The 21,621-nt window shown below is 41.5% G+C and overlaps 1 long non-coding RNA gene across 2 annotated transcripts in view; it reads right to left on the reverse strand.

Annotated features, from left to right (window-relative positions):
- The window catches only part of LOC140684819 (uncharacterized), a 72,409-nt gene that overhangs the window by 40,827 nt on the left and 9,961 nt on the right, over nucleotides 1-21,621 (reverse strand). The window contains exons 2-4 of one of the 2 annotated variants that reach the window (XR_012057626.1): nucleotides 17,231-17,283; nucleotides 16,424-16,535; nucleotides 14,603-15,433 (exon numbers count right to left, since the gene is read on the reverse strand). This is a non-coding gene — a long non-coding RNA (uncharacterized lncRNA). Of the gene's footprint in view, nucleotides 1-14,602; nucleotides 15,434-16,423; nucleotides 16,536-17,230; nucleotides 17,284-21,621 lie in introns of those variants that run through there. The other variant, XR_012057625.1, reaches the window with a different exon arrangement.

Genomic DNA, 21,621 nt, shown 5'->3' on the forward strand with positions numbered 1-21,621 from the left:
AAGCCAGTTTGGAAAACACAAGAAGCAGAAGAATTGCCATATTGAATCAGCCTATTGGTCCATCAAGTTTGGTATCATTGCCTCCAGCCATGGCTAAACCCTGATCCTTCAGAGGAAGGCAACCCTCGAAATCCACAGAGCATTTAGCTTGGGAAAAATATTCATCCTAACCCCTGCAGGCAGTAAATGTGTGTCCTATAGAGTGAGCTTGTATTTTCCCTATGCAGAGCTGCAACTGTAATTATGAGTTTGAAGCAGGACAGTTGAACACTGTTTGCAAACATTCATTCACATAAAAAGTTGCTAATTCACTTTGACATCATTTGTGACCCTTTTCCAGGAAGGTTCATTGGAGCAAGCAGTTTTGTTTATGGAAAGTAAAAGTTTGCTAACTACTCTGGAAGTGCTTCTCTGAAGTTTTGTTTCAGAAATGATGCACTCCAACTGTTCATTTATGCCTGTGTGACCCAGGGGGTAGGATCAGGGCTGGCAAATGGAAAATACTCAAAGTGAGAGATAACAAAATGCACAACAGATAAAAACAGTGAATTCCTGAAGGGTTACTCCTTTTTTAAATAGAGGAAAATGCAGAGAACTACTTTTTCAAATAAACCATCCTGTGACCCAAAGTCTCCTTGAGGGACAGCCTGACATTCCTGGAAAATCATCCAGAGTATTTAACCTGATTTCCTATGTCAGCAAAATTCACAGACCGGGTACAAAATTCTGGGCTGAATCTAAAGTTAGCATAAAGCAGAGAGTCCTTGTCACCTGTTTCTAGATCAATTTAAATATGCCATGTGCCACTGCTTAGTTAAACATTGAGGAGAAATACTTTCCTGTGTCCTTCCTGTCCACTTACACTCACATATTTCATTGCCCCTGCTCCTTGTGTCAAATTTCCTTGTGCCAAAAGTCATCTGCAACAGAATCCTTCTACAAACCCGGAATTCCCTTCCTTTTTATGAATGAGGAGGTAGCAGGGAACCATGGATAGCTTTCACAAGAAATTGGTGTCATATCTAGTTTAACAGCACATAAAGGTTATATCAAACTTGTCTTTCTTGTTCTTAAGTAGAAGTTGGTGTGAGGGACAGGAGGCTGTGTGGATAGGGAAGGATGTAAGAGCAAAGGGTGGGCTCACAAAAAAAAGTTAGGTTAAGAATGGCTGCTGTTATATTTGATTAGAAAAGACATAAAAAATTATCTTAATAAGATTGTAACTTTTAAAACATGTCATCGCAAGTAAACACAGACTTTGACAAAGAGGTTTATCCCCAAAACATTTATCTACTTTAACTGGTCATATCTTCTTTTTTTAACACCATTTAGTCTCCTAGTGTCCCTAGAATTGCAGCCCAAATACCCAATTTTACAGCTAGCTTTGCTGAAATTTAACCTGGGCAACCTGGCTTAGGACCAGCCCAGCCTTCAACAAGTCTGTGTGTCTCAGGGAACTCATTGATCTGATTGGCTTGAACTGGGAAATAGCAAATCCAGGTTAACTTCATTAAAATGGAATAAAACTTTAGCAGGTTGGTAACACCAGGGTGTGTAGAAAAGGGTAAGAGTCTCATCCTGCTTCCCCTAGATCCCTCTCAGCCTGCCTTTCCCATCTCTTTGGATCAACCTTTTGTCAGCAGGAACTGCACAATTCAGGGAATGGAACCAGTGCAATGTTCTTCTGTTAAATCAATTCCTATTGCAGTTATAATTTATTTTGTAGCTTCTTTAAAAATAAAATTAAAAGCAAAAAGAAAAAAATTTCTCCTGTTAGTATTTTTTTTTTTCTCCCCCTGCTCCCTACCTCCTCCCCAGGGCCTCAGCTTGTGCCTCTGTGTAAGTCCTGGGGTCCTGGGTGTCAAATGTCAGGCCTTGTACAGAGCTGTCAAAGAGGAGAATAGGCTGAGATGATTGATGACTGCAAAGCCTGAAATCCAAACCTCTGCTGCAAATGCTTCTTTTACAAAAAAGCTGGGGCAACCCACAGTGGCTATATTCAAGGTCAGCTCGCATACCATTACACCCACCGCTTTGGGCTTCTAACAAGCCAACGCATTCATGGAGGATTTCTCGTCTCTCTGTCCCTGTGTGCGTCTCTCTCTCTTTTTCTCCCTCCCCTTACTCTCCTGGCAACCCCCTGCCAAAATTTTCAAGCACTTAATCCCAATAAAAAAAGGCATGCCCTTTTTTTTTTTTTTCTCCTCCCCTCCCTCCCTTTCCTCCAGGCTGCTTTCGCTACGAGGAGCCACGGGCTGAAGCTTAATGCTGCACAAGTCAGATGACAAGATTATTAATGGGAGCAGGGGAATGTCATATCTGATTTCATGCATATTCATGAACAGATTCATACAGCTGGGACCATGCGCCATGAAGAGACAGAGCAAGAGAGAAACTTTTACACCCCCTCCTTGCCGTGAAGAATCTGATCCGGGAGATTAGAAGTCCTGCATTGCAAAATTTAATTGTTTTCTTTATATGATGGTAATAAAGGGGAACTGCTTGCATGATAATAATGACGTTGTGCCAAGTTGGTGTCAAGATCTCTTTTCTTCCTGTCACTAAAGTAACTGCCCTGAAGCCAGTCTTGGCCTGGAGAACACTTTCTACAGGAAAAAGGATGGATGGTCTCACTAAAACCAGAATTATTTCCAAAAAATCCCAGTAAATGTTAAAAAAAAAAAAAAAAAGACTAAAAATGGAAGAAAAAGAAGGTTTTCAACTACCCCAGCATGCACACTAGGCAAAAGGGGAGGCGCTGAGTGCAGGAGAAGTTTATTAAGGTTCTGATTTGTACTCAGAAAGTGCCTGTTCAAAAGAGGTGAGACATGAGGGTTAAAGTACTAATACTATTTTACTCTGCAGCTTTAACTCTACAGTCATCTCCCTTTGCTTTTTCAATAGTGTCTTACAAAACACAAGGAATTTTATTCCCATTTTACACCTGGGTAAATCGAGGCATAAAGTTGTTATGGTTTATTGGCCCCATATCTGCCTTATCAGAAAGGATCCCATTAACTTAGCAGGATAGGACCTGTAGGCACTTGAGCTGAAGTCAGGAAGTGAACAGCAGAGCAGCAATGCAGCCATACCAGGTAACTAATTCCATCTTCTGTTCTATGCTGAGAAATAACACACCTTCCTACAGAACACCAGAACAAATAAAAAAATGTAGGTGCTGTGACACTCAGCAAAAGATCTACAGTATTATTCCCTTTTAAAAATCCATCAGTGCTATTGCTGAGGCTTTGTGAAAATTAAACTCTGTTATACCTGCCTGGCACACTGTTTTGATGTAAAAGTCTATTTTTGCAGGCACTTAAAATATTCTGTTCAGCTCTACAGCAGCATCTATTTATGAAGAGACAGAGGCACCCCATTTCCTCAGACAGGTGAGGACCAAAATAAATAACAGAAACAGCGTGTGCAACTGTGAAATCAATTTAGAATTTAATTGCTGAAAACCATCTGACAATAAACTATAACAGTGCATGAAATGGTCCTGTAATGGAAGTGGTGGCTATTCCTGGAGTCATTTAGAATTAGTTGTGGATAAAGCACAAGATTACAGTAGGAGACCAGGCTAGATACTGGCCCTAGCAAATAGACAGATGACTTCTTTGCACCTTTAATTGCTATCATTCAAGACCAGCAGCATATTCTCTCATGAGGATGCCAAACAACCCACGTGATCCAAATGCTCTTTGGTACAAGCTGATCTGAGTTGCCCGTAGGGCCATCACAACAGGCTTTCTGGCACAGACTGACAGAATGGGAATGCCTGGGCAGATTCAGGCTTTCTGAAAAGCACTGGGTTTATTCTGGTTTGGAGAAAGGGGATGAAGACAGAGATTACTGTTATTTTTCCTAGATGGCTCATTTCATAACTGTACACAAATACAGTCTCAGCTCTGCAGGCCTCATAGTGGGGTATATATAGTGAGAGAGACAATCCATATCCACACAGCAGCAGAAGATAAAACCACAAGTATTTCTGGTAAGAACAACTGGAAACTTGCTGGGCTGTGGCTCCAGCAGGTACAGTTTAGCATGGGCTGGGAAAACTGGCCTCAATGTGCAGCTAATCAAGTTTCACAGCGAATGTAGGAGAAAGCTTAAACACATCACAGGAGTCTGGCTCTGCCACTGGACTAGGAAATGACCTTCTGTGACTTACTTTACTTCCCCATCCCTCAGTTTCCCCGTCTGCAAAAGAACAGCAACAACTACCTTCACCAAGTGCTTTCCAAGCATTTTATAAAAGGAAGATACTGCTCTTATCACTGTGCAGATGGCCACAACTGCTGTAATCAACTATCAGATGATAATGACAGTCTTAAGGATTCCTCCTCAGCCCATACTTAGCATATGGTTAAATATCAAACTATGTTTTAATTTCTATATTTGAGGATGTCACCTCCTATCTCTAAGTATTTCTCAAAAGTGGTTAATTTAAAGGGCTGAAAAAAATGTCATTTTTCTCATTCAAACAAGCAAAAAAAAAAAAAAAACCACAACTGATAGAGATTAGAGCAGTGGGAAGAACATGACAGTGATATCAGAACAGAGGAAATAACATGTTAATGACATTCAATATTCTCCCCGTGTCAAGTCATCAGCATTTTTATTGCCACTTTTCCACTGAATACAGTATCAGAATTTATTGAGACAATCTGTCTCCATCACCTGTGATATAATATATTTTATTCAATAAGATTTGGAATAATATTTATCTTTCAACTCCAATGACTAGTTTTAAGGGCAATAACAGTTTTTTTACAAAACACTTACAAGTGTAGAGTTTGTAAGTTTTTATACTAGACCTCAGGGCTATAAAGACTTCTCACCAGGTAGAGAGCAGTGAAACCAGTTTTCTGATTGTTTGTCCTTTGCTGTGTCTCTCATTCATAAAATAGCTGGTGCCAAAAGACAAAACAAATGGTCTGAATGCAGCTCCTGTGAGCAGCTGTTAATGGAAACTGAGGCTAGAAGAAGCTGGTCCTTGTCATAAATTCAGGAACTCAGCAGCAGGGCTTGTTTTTGATCTCCAAGGAGGAAGAGGACAGCCAAAAAAAATGTCTCAAACTATTAGAGAAGGAAGGCAAGAAGAAGAAAGCTGGAAGAGAGAAATGAAGAAGGCTCAGGGTTTGTCACCTCTGGCATGGAGCTCATGTGTGAACCAAACCAAGCCAACTTTGCACCTGGCCCCTCTGCATACCAGTAAAAGCACATTTTTGCAAATGTAAATGCCATAATCACCACCTCTGCAAGGGTTTGGACTCCTCCTGTCTCCTGAGGCAGCTGCACCGTGCAGCTACAGAGCACAGGGTCATTCCCCTGTTGGGGTGATGCCATGGAAGGGAAGCCTGGCTGTATCTGCCAGACTCCGCACCACCTTCAGGGTTTTTCCTGCCAGCAGTCTGGCCACCTTGTTTTGATCCTCAGACATCTCAGGGTCTCTGCTCAACCACTCTGGCATTTAAAGTGTCCCTTAAACAGCTGTAATTCACTCCACATTCAGCCCTAAGCAGCCTGTAAGAACCAGCAAGGGAGTTGGGCTTGGGTTCAAATCAATTCCCTCCATGTACCTGTGATGCCACCAGTCTGGGGCACTTATCCCTTAAAAAGGAAAGAGGAAGGAGAGGAAGCAGAAACAACTAGAGTGCTTGGGAGGGAGGAATTCTTTTGTTTGCTTGGAGTTTTGTTCTATTTTGGTTTTGGGATGGGGTTTTTCTCTGTGGGGAAAGAAAGAGCAGTAATGTGAGAAAGAAGATGCAAACCAACTTTGAAATACAGCCACAGCTGCTCCTGTTCTTGCTCTCCTTCCTTCCCTCAATCACTTTACAAGAGAAGGCAGTGTACTTCAATTCATTTCCTGCCTGCAGCATCCTGATAAAGGCAGACTTCCTGCTGCTTGCCCAGGGAGCTGGCACTCTGTCCTGTGCTTGCTCCCCTTGACATGTCCTAGGGACTTCAATCAACCTGCTCTGCAGATCCTGGAGCTAGCTGTGATCAGAGACACCAGATGCTATCAAGGCCAAGAAGTAGCTTTGCCTTTGCCTACAACAGCATCCAAGGCAGCAACACCACTCTAAAACCAGTGAATCCTTCCTACTTCTATTTCCCTGCCCTCTTTTTCAAGCAGGTCCAGCTTGTCTGCCTGGTTAAAGCTGCCTTCAGCAAGTATTTGCACTGCCTGGCCAGCCCTGGCTCATTCTTCTTGAGTGGCATTCCTGCTGCCTGCCAAAAAGAAAATTCACTTGGCTAGAAGTGAGGAGAATCACTCCCTCACTAGCCAGAGCTTTGGAAAGCGGCTGAAGAGTTTTCTTGTTCCCTTTGTGCAACTCCCAGCTCATCAGGGACAGACTGACACAAGGAGCAATAGCCACAGCAACATCTTCCAAAGCTGAGGTTCTCAAAAGAAAACAGGGAACAACCTGACAGTGCCAGGGTAGGAAAGCAGTCAGGTTTTTACAGTCCAAGTGTCTCTGTCTCCACACACACCGCCAGGTTAGGAAAATTTTGGAGTTATGTACACACCTCTGGAAATGTAGAAATGCTGATCTGTCTTCTGCTAATAGTACTCCTCAAAAAAAAGCTTATCTCCACAAGGTTTAATCACAGTTCAGTGGGTGGGGTGGCAATGTGCCCAGCCATGGGCTCACCAGGGTCCCCTTCCCTCTGTGCTCCTTGCCCACGACCCCAAAGCAACAGGTGCGAGTGGGCCACATCTGCTTGGCAACAGGCAAATGTCATTTCCAAGCACATCATGTTAAGCCTTTGTCCCTGTGGTCACATCCATCTCAACCTACTGCCAGTTTATACCCTTTAACTAATCCCCTATTAAACAGCCAGTGGCAAATATAAACCTTGTTTTTGAAGTTGTCTTTCACGGGCTGATGGAAACGACATCGCCACAGTCGGCATCGGAGCCTGTTCCCAGCCAAGCTCACTCCAGCTTCCCACAGATCACAGGGGTTTGGTATTTTCAGTATCCCAGCGCTTGCATCCTGCTGCCTGCTCCCACCCAGGTGTAGGAGCAGTTGTAGGAGCAAACACAGAAAATTGGGCTTCTGCTATCGCCGGCCGGGGGCTATGTACAAGTCACGAACGGGACGGGAATGCTGTGGAATGTGTCTCGAGCTGTTTATTTCTTAGCATCAGTCTCATTACAGGGTTATGACAATGGGAAGAGGCCACCAGCTCACATCCAGGCAACAGACCAAGAACTTAATGTTGCAACTTACTTTATAAGCTTTTTGACCAGTCACACAAAGCAAAAGCATATTGACAGTAGTTCTATCCAACCACTATAAGCACATGTACCTTTAGTAAAAACAATGCTTGCTTATTTACAATACAATACTTGCTTGTGAGCCTCAAGATACAATGCACAGAGCTCCATTATTAAGCTTAGACCTTCCTAATATCTCACCAGATATACTTTTCTGCAGCTTAGGGAGTTATTCTACCCAAGCGTTAATACACAGACCATTGTTCTACTTGTCCTTTCTTTCTACTTCTTGTATAATTTTTCTGCTGAAAAATCTTATAGCTACTGCTTAGCTCTAATCACCACCCTGCTGTTTCTGAGGCCTGCCTTTTGCAATGTGCCCAGAACCCTCTGATTTTAAGGAATCCCACATTCTGCCTCCTTGGGGCTCTGCAGCCGGGAGCCTCCTCCTACATCCACAGGCACTGCCAAGGAGACAGGGCTGGCGCTGGCAGAGGAGCTCACAAGTGCCCACAAAGGTGTGTTATCCCTCCCCTCTGCTCTCTCACTCTCTCTCACACACTCCTCCTCTCTCCCCAGCAGTGTGGCTCCTTGCCAGCACATTGCACTGCCTCCGGGTATCTCTCACTCCTGTGCTTGGCTGACTCTTTACTCACCTGACCCCACTGGATCTTTCTGATTTCATTCCTGCCTTCCCTTTAGGCACAAAACTTGTCATTATTACATTCTCTACTCCCTGCTGGGCTGTTGCTTTGCCTTCCTAATAACTCAGGATACTTTCAAGTAATTTGGGATGTTTAATTTGAATCTTTCCCTCAGTTCAGAGGGAGTGAGCAGGTATGGAGAGGAAAGGAAGCTGTTACTTCCCTCTCTGCACGTGTGCACACATGTCATATGCATGTTCTAATGATAGATATAAGTAGTTTATATGCCTATAAATACATGGTCTAATCACTGTGAAGTTCTGGCCAGTCTTTTCTTCTGTGGCACTGGGATATGTTGGTCTCCCACTGCTTCCTTTGCACATTTTTTTTACCCCAGAAAGGAAGACAGAGAGGTCTTTTGTGACTAACTTGCAGAAAGTGCTTTCCTTATATCTGCTGCCACCCTCACAAACCTCAAACAGCATCAGTCTGGTCAAATCAAACAGGGAAACTTGGGGGAGGTGTAGAAAAAAAATCTGCTCCAGTTATTTGGCATCCTACCTTCATTTACTGTGCACACATTATCACAGTGCCAGCTCACCTAAGAAATCTGGTGTGGATTCCACATGGGCTGGATTTGGCCCATCATATTTATTCCAACAGAAGTACCCACAGAGTTTTATGGGTTTTCAAATATTGCAAAAGCATTAAAAGTAAAGCAAACAGGTGGACTCTTATCAAAAGCAAAAATACTTTTTTCAGCTTTATAAGCATGTAATAGCAGATGATGTACACAGGACATGTGAAACTTGCATGGGGAGAGGGCAAGCAAGCACTCATCAAATTTTCATTTACAACATAAGCTCCCAGTCTCCTGCCTGATACATGAGATTGGACTGTTATTTCTCGATGGGATACAGAGAAGAGCTTGTTCTCTCCTGGGTTTCCATCTTGCTGGACATGGTAGGAGGCCCTGAACCTGATTTTAGATATGACTGTCTGATGATCTCTTGCCTTCCCCCCTGCATCCTCATCCTTTTGATACAAGGTATTGAGCATCCTCAATATCAAGACGGATTTATTGGTTGGCACTCCTAAGCCGTCTTACTGGACGATTTTGGGTTCTTCAGAAGAAAATCTGAAGCTGTACTCTGGCAATGATTTCTAGTAGACTTCAAGCCGGTCACCTACACAACCATCCAAGCTTAGCAAATTGTTTGGGTTCTTGCAGTAGACCACAGAGAAAAGTTGCCCCTGTAAATTATCAGAACATGTATTTTTCCAGTGACAAGAGTCAGTCTGGTTCCATGGTCACTGGAGAAGTGGAGGTAAAGGCATCCTATGACAGATGTAATTAAGTGTCCAGTCAAATGGCTTTTTCTTCTCCATGGTCTACAGAGAGAGACCCCAAAATTGCTAATGACTGAACTAGAAGGCTAACTTAGAACAGGATAAAATTCAGAGGGGAAACCCACCTTTGTGGCTCTGAGTTTCCAGTGAGATCCAGCTCACACTTCCACTCTGGAGCTGCTGTGAGGGATGTGGCATCGCACATGAGGGCATTTCAAAGTACAATTAGATATTTATGAACCTGAGTGCCAGGTAAGAAAGAGCCTGAACAACACATCCAGGGATGAGCTTGGAGCAAACCTGTGTTCCCTGTGTGCACCATAATCAGCAGTGATGCCACCACCTGTGGACATTAACATTTTCCTGTTGCCTAATTTCCCGTTGTCTCTGAAGTAGGACAAATGACACCTTTCAGGTAGCCCCGTGGCATGAGGTGGTGGAAATGGGTGATGTAACACACCCCTGTCAGTGCCAGCTGGCACAGGGACACCAAGAACATGTTAAATTTACTAATCCCTTTTCAAATGATGTAAATTGCTAGGTCAATTCTAATGCCAACCTGACTGCTTCTCTTCAACCAAAGAATTTAATACAGCAGAGGTCCCCTGAGAAGGAAAAATAGATTAACCACCCCTCTAAAACTTTGCTAGTTGGTTTTACATACTGTGAGCCTCAGGCTGCTACTTGAATTTCACTTCAAACGTTTACTGCAAAGTATCAGCTATTTTTTTCTTATCCGCCTGGTTACTCTTTAAAGGAGAAAATTTCATTAACAAACCATGGATATAAAATATGAAATCAGAGATCAGCTACTGCAGAGAAGAAGCCAAACATCACTAAAAAGGATTAGTTTCTTTCACTGTCTAGAAATTTCTCATGGAAGACCTTGGCTGCCCTTTTGATATTAAAACTTCCTAACAAGTATTACACAGGAGTTTTAAATTAGAACTTGCTGTCATTGGGACAGTTATAAACTCTTAAATACGTCCCTTTGCAAGTTGAGCTCCTTCAAAATGCATGTATTCACAGTGGAAATCACTGGGAAATGGGTGTGTGTTTGTGGAAATCTGCCAGTCGAACCCATTAATTACAGCAGGAGTTCTGCCAGCTGATTTATAAAATGAGCACCCAAGTTATTCCAATTAATTCCCATAATTCCACTCTGGATAGCGAACCACTAGTCAAAGCAAAATAAAGTTTGTTCCCAAGTGTGACCTAGGAAAACCAATTTTCTTTCCTACGGTGAATTCAGTAAAGTTCCTCTGGTTTGTGCTGGGGGAGAGGATCATTGCTTCCCAGGTTGCTTTCTAATTAATAATTATATATAGTGCAGCTGGGCAAGGTTACAGGCCCCCTCCAGTGCCAGTTGGCACAGAAGCACCAGGAACATTTGAAATTTATTAATCCATTTTTTTTTTTCCCAAGGATGCAAATTGCTTTCAAAAAGAAAAAAAAATCAGAGAGGAGGGAGTAGTGCTGTGAGCTTTAGGCACAACCATGAGTCAGGGGCAAAGGCACCTGCCTGCTCCTAAGAAATATTGTCATTTCCATTTTCATGGCTTTCTTTTGCCCTTTACCTTCTGATATTGGCCACATTCCCAGCCATCACCTGAAAGCCTAAACAGTGTTCCAGGAAGCTGTAATGTGCTTGTGTGTGTGTGTGTATAAAGGACTTTTGGCTCCCTTGAATGTCTGTATCAGGTCTAGGAATACATGAACTGTGACTAGCATACCAATCACTAGAGGTAACTGGAAACTCTATTTTCCATGGAAATTTAAAAATTGTATGTGAAAAGTCAGTTCATTTTGGTGTTTGAGCATTCTGTTTCAACAGGACATCAAGGTTTTCTGCAGAGTTAACATTTTATTTCAAAGGGGGAAAGGGGAAGAGTATATTGTTAACTCAGAAACACTTTCAGACTTTCAAGAGAAATTCCAAGCAGTCTGCTAATAACACTTCAGTGGGATCTGGCATAATTGAAAACTCCACTGGAGCCAATCAAGTTAAGCCAGTGTAAAAGTGGAGTAAGCGAAAAGAAGCCAGTCACGTTAAAATGGAACAAATTTATAAAACCGCACTTCCTTTTCACCTGTTGTAGAGGGTCTTTCCCCCCTTTCCCGGGGAGCCAATCCAGTCTTCATTCAACTTCAATTCCATTTTCTACTTCTTAAGCCCATGAGCAATGTGGCACACTCTGGCTTTGAATGCTTTATAAGAACAAGTAAAAAAATAGTCCTGAGACAATGTTTTCCTTGAAAATATTTTTGTTCTAAACATACAACTTCTGGTTTGGACTGTAAGGGATTGGCTTTCAATGTAGGAGAGTGGAGCCAAGCAGAACCTGACTGTACAACCTGTTATCCAAAAAAACTATGGATTTTCCAGAAGAACTTACTACATCTGTTCTATGCCATCATATATTGAGTTCTTCATGTACATGATGTTATAGCCTCCCAAAGCCACAAACAAGACAAAGTTTACTCAGGTCAATTGCAAATCTTCCCCTCCTCCCAGATTTTTTCTTTTGTTTGTTTGATTCCATTTCTGACAACAATAATCTCCTTTAATTGCTGGTTCTGCCAGTAGCACAATGGACCTTGCCTTCTGTTATCTGACCAGTAGAGCTCATAATTAGTGCTTAATTATAGTTTATAGAGCCACTTTGGTCTGATAGGAAAAATCTGCTTTGTTACAGTCAATGAAGTATTTAAAGCTACGTCCAGAGTTGGGATAGGTTTATTAAACACTTGGGTAAGCAATAATAAACTAACATTGACTGAGCAACTCAATAGCTTTCTTTTATGCATTGGTTTGAGAAAAAAAAAAAATTAAAAAAAACAGATAGAATTAAAAATAACTTGGCATGGTGATGGAATGTCTCTGCTAAGAACACACGGCTGCCAGTGGGGTCTATCACATTGGATGTAACTCAATCTCAGCTCCAGAAAAGAGCACTTTGCAAAATATGTGGCAGCATCATTGCTATTATCTGCAAAGGAGGAGGGAGAAAGAATTCACTAAGGTCCTCCAGTCTGTTCAGAGCTAAATAAAGAATTATACTGCTGAGTATGGGTGTGTTTCTAGGGGAAGCTGCCAGAACTAATGAAAAAGCATGGAGTTGATTTTCTTTTTAATTTTGCTTCCCTGCTTTCCAAGTAATTCAGGGGAAAATTGCAGATTGTCCTGAAATCATGACAATTTGGAGTCCTCAACAGCAAATTCAGATACAAACAGAAACACATTTTATCTGCCTGCAGGTGCCCTCACACCTATCAGCTCACTGAGACAATATTATTGCAGGCTTGGTTCCAGTAGGTCTGCCAGGCCACACAGACTGAAATGGAGAAAAGTGAAATAAAATAACAAATTTTGAGGAACAGATGAGGGAAAGGATTGTGCAACATTATTTCTTACTAGTTTTCATGGCAGGCAGTAGCCTGTCTAGCCATATAATTCCCCCTTCTATATCAACAATAAGACTAAGAGGTGCCTTTTAAAAGACATGACAATTTTTTTCAGCAGGTATGATTTTCATAAGGGAAATTATTTTAATGATCAGCATAGGAAATCAGTATATTCTTGGGGTGATGACAACTGTTGAGTGGGTTACATTTATGAAATAAAACCCACCAATTATTCTGTTATATCAGCTCCTCATCCAGGTGTTTTTCACACTTCTTTTCTCCTGAAAATGTGATGCACTTTTGCATTTCAAGATGAGATCCTCTTTTTCAGAGCAATGTGGGTTTTTTCAGCTGTTCTTGGTAGAGTGAGAAAAAGAAAGAAGAAAAAACTTTGCCAGAATGAAATCACCAAAATTGGGGTTTTTTTGGAGTTCCAGCAGCGTCCCTTCCTTGTTTAGCTGTGGACAGATGGAAAGGCACTGAAATGTGCAGTTTCAGTCTATAGTGGGTTTATCCCTCTCATAAGTTTTATTTCTTTGTCAGGAAGGGCAATTTCATCATACTTGAAATAAACAGCTAAACAGACGATTTATTCACCACACAGGGTGGAAAGGTGATTATATTTGACCTTTTATACACCTGGTTGTGGTTATTAAAACAGACTTGGATTAGAACAGGATTGGACATCTCTTGAAGTTGCATCTCCCTGCTGCTATTGAGTTTTCTTCCCTTCCCACCTGATGAAGTCATATTGTTATCAGTGGTGTATATAACGCTGTAACATGGTATCACCATATCTTGGGGAAATGGAATTTGCACAGGATGCCTGTGCTGAGCTCACAGATGAATTTCTATTGTCTGTTATCGTTTATATCTAATATGAACCGTTCTACACAGCTCGTCTCTAATCCCCATGCTTGTTAAGGAGCTTAAAGAGTAAAATCAGTTGATTTCAGGGCCTTTTGGAGTTCAAGGTCAAAGTGATTATTTCCTTTTTTTTTTTAAAGGAATGGACTCATCACAGTCTCCAAAGTTCAGTTCTTTCCTGGTTCCCTAATTAGAAGCTATACCAAGAGCATATCTGGAGGCTTTTATACATGAGATCAACCCCTTGCCCTGGGACCAATTATGGAAAAATAGCTTTACACATTTCACTGTTTGAATGCCCAATGATCACACATGGTGTCGTGTTCTGTAGTGAAACCACGATAAAAATCATGCCATTAGCAGTTTTGGTTCATACCACTATTGTAGTTTAAAACAAACATATGCACATCACAGCATAAGCTCATCAAGAATCACTCACAAATAGAGTCATGGCAGACACTTTCATGTATGAAGTCACATTCATTGGGAACTTAGTGAAAGAAAGTATTTCTAAATTAAAGTCAGATTTTAATCTCAAACATTTTGCATTTAGCAAAATGCACAGGTAGCCACACAAAGCAAATTTTAAAAAATTTCTCTGTTTTCAAGGAAAACTAGGTATTTCCACAGAAAGCATATTTTTCCATGATTTTTTTTTTTTTGGTTGTTTAGTTAAAACCTGATCATCCTCAGGTGTACATAAACATATATTTACACAAATTTCAAATTCATGCAGACTGCTAGTAGAAAAGCGTAAGCATAAATAAGTAAGAACTGGAATTGCTGCACTACACTCTTTATGGCCTGAACACATATATTTGTACATGTGGGTAGGTAGAGGTATGCATACCAGGCAGATGTACAAAAACAATAAGCAGTTGAACCCACTTTCAGAACGTGGCCCCACGTCTAAGGCAAAACCTCCTATGACCAGTGATTTCCTTTCAAACAGAAACAGTACCTAAATAGGTTAAAGGAATGTTCAAAGATTGGGAAGGATTGTTCAGGATTCAGAAGAGAGCTTTACATTCCCCATTTTGAGAGCTAATAAAGCATCTAATGCAGAAATATCCCTAAAATGCTCTTATTGCTCCCTCTGCCCATCAGTGCTCTGGTGCCCAGGTTGCTGCCAATGTGAGTCCTGGTCATTGGCCTTCTATTTACCTCTGGAGCAACCCAGAGATATTTTAATGGAAGGCATGGGGTGATGCCTGAGGTGGTAAGAGACAGAATTACCTCCTCTGGACTCAAGCCCATGTCCAAAGCAGATGGTACAGGAGAAACCCAGGGAGTCCTTTACTAAAAGGTTTTTCCATGCCATGAGCACTGGAAAACTTAGCAAGGCCCTGGTCTGTCTAGAAACATATTAGGAATTCAGAGCAGGCAGTATCAGCATTCATAAGACATTTAACTTATAAGAAAGTGCTGCCTGAGCATGACTTCATGAGTGGTTTCATCCTCTTGAAACACGGCTGAAAACCTGATGGAGACGGCTCTGTTAGTTTCACCATCTTCACTCAGTGCCTTACCACAGGACAAAACACTTGACTTCTCTTTTTTTCTTTCTTAAAGTCCATAATGAAGGCCAAATACCACTTCTTCCATTAATTAGCATGGTTAGAGAGTCACAGACCCTCTTTGATCCTTTCAACTGGTGCTGATGCTCAGAGCCTACTGCATCTAAGCCCCTAAGCCACTCGCAGTATCTGTCCTCCTCCTCCTCCTCTCTGTGCCCAGCTTACAGAAAAGGGTTGATGCCAGGTCAACAGGGTCAGGATCTGCTGTAATCCTGCAGGAGAGTTCAGGATGAGGTCTAAGCATATCAAGGAGAAAAAAAATGTTTAGATTACCTCTCACCCAGACCTTTCTTTCTGAAGTGATTTACCCTCAGGTTTCACAGATACTCCCAAGGCAGGGCATCCTAAAGGAATTCCTAAAGGAATATCAGCAGTATTAGATTTCACAAATATATTATTTCCTTGGGATATTACTGAAGGAAATACAACCTTGTAAAAGGACTTAAGAGGCACATAAGTGATCAAGGCCCTCTTCAGTGATAAAAGTTTAGCAAGATAGAAATAAAAAGATGTTCTGTGAGCAGTGGTACCAATGATTCCAATTTTCCTCAAACACATCCTAGACTTTGTCTAAATCACACAATAATCCACCTCCAAACAGTCCAATCTATACATCTGCACTGCCTGAGTTGTCCTTCCTTCCAGTATGAGAATTCTCCCCTCCACCAGCTGTAAGTTGTCCAAAAACATTTAGCAGCATAATGGTAATAAATATCTCCCCTCCTGTGCCAAATTTTGCTGAAACTAACCAGCAAGTTGGGGACTTATGGGGGAGAACTTATGGCAGATGGATGGACAGAATCAACGATACATTACCAGATATTAACAGGTTCTTCCCCAATGCCACTTTAACTTAATTGCTCATATCAGCACCTTCTCAGCTAAACAGATGAGTTGCATCATGGCCAACAGATCATGAAATAGGACCCTTGTTGCGCCAGTAAGGGGAAATGGGTAAAGGAGTTCATGACCTTCAATTTGAATCAATCCTTACCAGCTTTTTAAATTCAAACAGCCATTAAAAGTAATTCCAAACAGATTTTATCTGCCATAATAGTGACTAGCATGCCCAGAGATGGTATTTAAAGTACCCAGTCACTCAATTTCATAGTGTTTTATAAATCAGCATCAACACCGTGAATTATTTCTGAAAGCAAACTTGGCCTCTTGCAAATTCTGGGATCAATTCTAAAAACAAAGAAATGTTTCTACCCACTTACAACAGCCCAAGGAGCAATGTTAACCTAAATGCCTGAAATATTTACTTTTATAAACCCCACGGAAAAGCAATTCAATCAAATTCCAAAGGGAAGGAGGAAATGGCTATCAAACCACTGTCGTTTCACCTTGGAATAAGGGATGAATGTCCTTGCCAGTCCATCAATGCAGGGGCAGAAGAAAAATATCTGTTCTCACCATGCCAGGAGCACACAGCAGGAGATGGGAATGTGAGAGATGCTGTGAAGAAAGCAATGGGGAGAAGGGGTAAGTTGGGACTGTTAAAGGCAAGAGTCCAGCCTAACAAGGCAATGAACATTCATCCAGCTCACATCAACAAAGACATACAAAGCTGTAATCTATTGACAAATCCCTCACCAAGCCAAAATGCAAGTTGCAACTTGAAAATCTAAAGCATGCACACACTTGCAAAATAGACCCTACAGCACTAATTCCAGCCCTACTCAGCCAACTCAGATACTGCTCCTTTGCATGAAGCACGAATAGCTTATTTCTGAGAACTCATCTCCCTGAGCAAAAATGCAGAGTTTCTTCCCAGCTCTATTAAGGAAACATGCCAGTTTCAGGCTTCCAACAGGGGAGAGGAATAATAATAAAAAAAAAGAGTTTATAAATTATGAAAAGCAAGTTACAGTGTGTCCTTATAAATATGAAGATTACCTATGCTACCCTCATGAATCTGAAAAGTCATAGTTTAAAAAAAAAATTGTAAAAACTACAGATTCAGCAAACTGAAAAATAATGGGTGAGTTTTGCTGACCAGGGAATAGTCTGCAATTTTTCTTTTTTTGTTTAACATTTACAGTATATTTCACCATCCATAATATTATTATGTTTACAGGAAAAGCCCCATTTTCCACAGAAAGGTCCCACTATTGACAATATGAATATCACAGTGAAATACAGTCAGATACCTGAGAATATCCTCTGAATCTACTTACAGTCCCCAAGGAAAATCCTCTTATTCCTAAAAACAAAAATATTTGTTATGTCAGCCAGTATATATTGACACACAGATCTATATGAGTGCATGAGTCTGTATGAAAAAGTCCCTGCTACAGTTTCATGCTTACAGAGTTCCTATTTCTAATAGGTCACCAAATCACTGTGATAGAAAGTTTATGGAAAAATGATGGACTGATTGGTGCAAAAAAAAAAAAAAACACCAAAAAAAAAAACCAGAGACATGCAGAGAAAAGTCTGCCCTTTCTCCCAGCTGATTCTAAATATGAAGCACATTTTACACTACAAGATACACTGATTTCAACTGAAGAATCTGGGCGCTGCTGTTAGTAATATTTATTCTTGTTCTAAGTCATAGCAAGAACTCACTTTTTTTTACATTCACTAAATTCACTGGAGCCAGATGTGTCCCATCCAATAAATTATTTGAAATTTCTAAAAGTTCCGTAGCTCTAGACTGAAATGGAAACTTCAAGTCAGGAAAATTTTCACAAATTTACAGTGGATAAAATGCTCCATTACCAAAAGTCAATGGTTAAAATTCAGTGTCAATTAATTCTAGCAAATTTTGTAACTAAAAGAGTATGTGTATTTTGATTAGGAGCAGAAACATTGATACAGGTCACTTAATGTTTTTAAATCTTCCTCTCTTGCAATATTGAGAGGCTGAGAATTAAATTGAAGCTGGCCTTTGTAGCAACAGAAGATAGTCAGATTTCCCTGAAACTTCCCCTGATACATCTGCTGAACCCAGCTTTGGTTTACTTGGGAATTATTTTTTGAAACGCACCGAGTTTTCTCTATTAGTGCTGTATAAATATCATCTCCAGTGGAGAACCTGGAGGGAGTTTGGGAGTATGACTTAATCTGAATAACTAACATGCACTGAGAAGTTTGGTTTGGAAAGTAACTGAGAATACTGAATAGATTCAGCCAGCCCTTCACCTTTCTTTGATTACGCAGCTTTGTACTTTGTGCAGAAGACAAGTTTTCTTCACCATAAAAACAATCTTTTCAATTTGAAAAGATGCCTGTCAAATCTGTGTTTGTCTTCAAAGTCCTGTCGAATTTTGGAAGCAATGAAATAAAGAAATGTTGTAAGAAAATAAAAAAAGGAGCAATTATTTTGAATTATTAAGCAAGGTTAAAATTTACATTTTCAATTTAGGAGATGAAATATTTTCTCTCAGAAATATATCCTATGGGAAAAATAAAATCACTTTTCCTTAAATAGATGTTTTCTATATAAAAAGAAAAGAAAATCTACTTTGTTTCCCAAAGTTTGATTTTTCTGTCAGAACAGCTGAAATGATACTTTTTGTTAGCCAACATTGAAAGTTGCTGCCTAGTTTAGAACTTGTGAATAAATCTCACTATGCAAAGCTGGAACTATAACTGCCTTGCATTGGTTAAACAAGGTTAAATGCATAAAAGTCTATAAAACAGCTGCATTCTAAGGAAGTAACCCAGCTGGAATTAAACCTAAAGGATTCCATGTTCTCCTCCCAACACTTGGTAGAAGTCTATGAGATACCTGCAGGAAATTCACCACAGATTGCACCTACCAGCAAATGGGGCAGACAAAGACAAAAAGCTGCCTTCAGGAGAAGTGGGAGATGCTTTAGAGCACATATTTCATCTTTGTGGCCTGAGCCCTGCCTGGGTGTGGACACCTTCATCCACCGTGCCTGGTAAGCACCCAAGAGTCCCTCAGCAGCAAAAATTTCATCTGAGCCTTTTCCTTAAGCTTTGCTTTCCCCCTTCTGCCTCAGATGTACACCCTTGAGAGAGGTTTTGGTCTGTCATGTACAGTTTCACATGCAGTGATCAAGTACAGATATCAGGACTGGATAAGTAAAGACTGATTTGCAGCCCAGTTCATCCTGAACAACTGGAGATGGAGCATAAGGCAGTTGTCAATCAGCGGTGGTAGCATCTCATTATCCATTTGTAGATCATTTGGTTTTGGTTTGTTATGAGGAATCCAAAACCAAGCATGGATTTTCATCATTAAATAAAACAGTTTTGCTTTGAATAACATGATTTCCTCATTTATGTTCTCAATATAAGTTTTCCATAGCGTATATTTATTGAGAAAAGAGACATATTCTCTATTTTGTTGAGGCAAGTGCCTCAATGAGTCCAGCTCTTATTAAAAAAAAAAGCATAGGGATATATTCCTTGCTTCTCAGGAGAATTTGGTGTCAGTTCTCCCCCAGCATTGTGTTTGGCTGCAGCCAGCTTTCACCCCAGCCTCCAGGAGCGGATGCAGTGGCCAAACTGGGATGCTCGTGCCATCCCATCAGCGCAGCTCCACCACTGCCTGCCTTGCAGCACCACACCAAAATTTGGGACCTCTCTCCCATTTTAGTGACTCTCCTGGCTGTATCACAGCCTTGGTTTGCACCGTGTGAATCCAGGACAAATCCCTGGGGACCAGCAAATGGATTTTAAAAGCAACTTGATCGGCCCGTTCGGTTTTGCCGCGTTTGTCGCAGGGCTCGGAAGGTGACGTGTTTAACGTGGCATGACAGAACACAGCCAGGTGGCTGAGGTGGGGACACAGGGGCTGATCCCAGGGAAAACTCCTGCCCTGCTACCAAAACCAGCCCAGACTTTATTCCTTAACCTCCAGCAATTCAACAGGCTCTGACTGTGAGCTGGAGGGAAGGAGGAAATCAGGCTCCCAAAATTGATTTCATTCCAGGTGATACTTCTTACACAACAATCTGTTCCTTTCAGAAGGACATAGATTAGGGAAGTATTTGGTCAAGGGGCAGTAGAGGGCACTCCAGGCCAGATCAGGTTAAGTTTTGGTCACTTTATCTCTTCTTGTTGACGTAAATGCTGGAGGCCATGGCCTGGGGTTTTCCTGCAGAAATGTGTTTACAAGCAGGTCAAGGACTTGCAGACAGATAACCATTAGCAAAACAACTTTTCTATTGACAAAAGAGCACAGAATAGTGTGGTGGCAGATGAATTCTCTTGTTTCATTAAATGAAATTCAAAAAAACGAGAGAAAGTAAAAAAGAAGTTAAATCAAAGGCCTGCTGCCCATCTGATTCTCTCAACCAGTTTTCTCACTAGAATTTAAGAGTGTAACTTGTTCCCTGTCCACTTGCAAAATGACACAGAGTACTTAGGCCAAAGTGCTGTGTTCAGTAATAAATCGAGCTGGGATTTACTACTGGCCAGCAAGCGTGTGAGGCTTGTTAGCAGCTTTGTTAACTCCAGTCCTGTTTTCAAATGAGAATTGCCTGCGCATCTACAGCCTGAGGAAACAGTTTGGGAATCTCACCTGGTTTCAGGTTTCCCTGCAAACCTCCCCACCCTGGCAGCCCCGGTCCCATCCCTCGCCTCTCCCCTCTCCAGCCCCCAGCAGGTTCACTGAAAGGTTTTGCCAAAGTTCAGGAACTTTCCGAGCAAACCCAGTCGATTTATGGGTTTGTGGACAAAGCACAAGAGAGCTGCAGCTGCGGCTCAGGGGAACCCGGATGGGTCAGGCTGAGTTTTGCCCTCAGTGTCCTTTTAGAATTCCCAGCCCCAGAGCTCAGTCAGTGGATGCCTATATTTCCAGAAAAATGTAACCAACCAAGATTTCCACAGCCACATCTAGCCAAAAGCACTGCTCTGTGCACACACAAAAAGGCAGGATTTAAACCAGCCATGAATTCAGCAGACAAAAATTTTAACAAAAAGTAGGAGGAAAAAACTGCCACTCAAACCCCCCATGGTTATTTGCTACCTGCCAGTCAGGGTTAGGGTATAACCAGAGGAGGAAGTGGCTTCTCAGAAAGCCTTTTTCAGTCTTACTGGAGGAATTTGTGGTCTATTCTGTGTACAGTTTGTGGTATCTGAGTCACAACCTGACTCCAAGTCATGCTGGATTCTAAATGGCAAACGCTGTCTGACAGAGGCCACGCATTAGTCAGAAACCAAATGTGTGTGCACTTGGGAGAGCTGGGACATTTAATGCCTAAACAATAAAGCAAGCTAAACAAAATTAGCTAAGCCAACTGGAATCAGCAGAAGAGGGTTCGTGTAACCCATCTGCCTGTATGAGCGGATTAAAATTCAGCCCGAGGTGTGAGCAACTTCATACATGAGCTGGGGAAAAGGCTGGTCTGTGCCTTTGGGGCACAACCACCTCTGGGGCTTTACACACAGTGCAGGAAAAGTGAAACTACCTTCCAGGGCATGCTGGAAACTGAAGGGAAAGTTCAGACACTGTAAATCTGAGCTCTTTTTAAAATAGCCACTCTCTGCTCATTTTCCTTTTAGTTTCTCTTTTCCATCCCTCTCTCACTCGCACACACAACTCTGTGCCAGCAAAGGGTCAGGA

The sequence above is a fragment of the Taeniopygia guttata genome, chromosome 10, assembly GCF_048771995.1.
Source record: "Taeniopygia guttata chromosome 10, bTaeGut7.mat, whole genome shotgun sequence".
Classification (NCBI taxonomy): Eukaryota; Metazoa; Chordata; class Aves; order Passeriformes; family Estrildidae; genus Taeniopygia; species Taeniopygia guttata.